The 1,432-nt window shown below is 44.6% G+C and overlaps 1 pseudogene; it reads left to right on the top strand.

Moving 5' to 3' along the window:
- Window positions 1-219: 219 nt before the first annotated feature.
- On the top strand, window positions 220-1,122 carry LOC140611324 (peroxiredoxin-1 pseudogene; annotated as a pseudogene).
- The last annotated feature ends 310 nt before the right edge of the window (window positions 1,123-1,432 follow it).

The following is a 1,432-nucleotide window of genomic DNA, read 5'->3' as shown; positions in this document are numbered from 1 at the left end:
CCAGGCTGTAGACTATCACTTACCAGTTATAAGACCTGGAAATGAATTTAGGAATCCCTTCCAAGCCTCAGTGTGTCCATCCATTAAATAGCAACACAAGGAAGTCCATAAGGAGCTGTTCATATCATCATTAGCATCATCAGTAATAACTGAAGAGCAGAGTTAGTGTTCAAAGAACTGGTATGATGTAGAAGTAGTTTAGAATAGTAGTCAAGGTCTTCTTCCTGACTGGTCTTTGGCAGTTAGTCTCCTCAGCGCTGCCCATAGCAAGATGTCTTCAGGAAATGCCAAAATTGGGCATCCTGCTCCCAACTTCAAAGCCACGGCTGTTATGCCAGATGGCCAGTTCAAAGGCCTCAGCCTATCTGACTACAAAGGAAAATATGTTGTATTCTTCTTTTATCCTCTTGACTTCACCTTTGTGTGCCCCACAGAGATCATTGCTTTCAGTGACAGGGCAGAAGAATTTAAGAAACTCAACTGTCAAGTGATTGGTGCTTCTGTGGACTCTCATTTCTGTCACCTGGCTTGGATCAACACACCCAAGAAACAAGGAGGACTGAGACCCATGAACATTCCCTTGGTATCAGACCCCAAGCATACCATTGCTCAGGACTATGGAGTCTTAAAGGCTGATGAAGGCATCTCGTTCAGGGGCCTCTTTATCACTGATGATAAAGGTATCCTTTGGCAGATCACTGTATGACCTTCCTTTTGGTCGCTCTGTGGATGAGACTCTGCGAATGGTTCAGGCCTTCTAGTTCACTGACAAGCATGGGGAAGTGTGCCCAGCTGGCTGGAAGCCTGGCAGTGATACCATCAAGCCTGATGTCCAGAAGAACAAAGAATATTTCTCTAAGCAGAAGTGAGCGCCTCGCCATTTTAGGGCCAGGCTGTAGTGGGGCATCCATGAAAACAGAATCTTTTTTGTACTATTGTCATGCTTAAAACAAGACTTTAGACTCTGCAGATGTGGTATGTGGTATGGGACAAGACAGCCCTTTCCCACAGGGTTTGGGGAGGCCAGCCTTTCTTCCTCTGGAGAGAATGGTCTGAGGTGTGCTATGGGGCAGGCCAACTGATATGTACAGTAGCAAGGCATCACTTTTGATCTTTTGTTGTTTCTATCAAACTTGAACTGAGAAAAAAAATAGAATAGTAGTCAAGTGTGTGGACACTGGAGCTAACCTATCTAAGTAGAAATCCTAGTTCTGCCATCTATTAGCTGTCTGAACTTAGGTGAGTTGTTTCTGTTATCATTATTAGTGGTTTTACTCCTCAAAGATCCCCCAAGCCCCTGAGAGCTTCCACCGAAAATTCCAAAAATAACTTCATAACCGCTATTGGGAATAAAACATGGGTCAGACACCCAGTGACTATCTCAGGACCTTCTCTCTCAACCATCCACAACCTGGTGCTACTTCTCTATCAC

The sequence above is a fragment of the Canis lupus genome, chromosome 19 (assembly GCF_048164855.1).
Source record: "Canis lupus baileyi chromosome 19, mCanLup2.hap1, whole genome shotgun sequence".
NCBI classification, from domain to species: domain Eukaryota; kingdom Metazoa; phylum Chordata; class Mammalia; order Carnivora; family Canidae; genus Canis; species Canis lupus.
The sequence above is the reverse complement of the archived record's forward strand: the minus strand, read 5'-3'. Positions and strand labels throughout refer to the sequence as shown.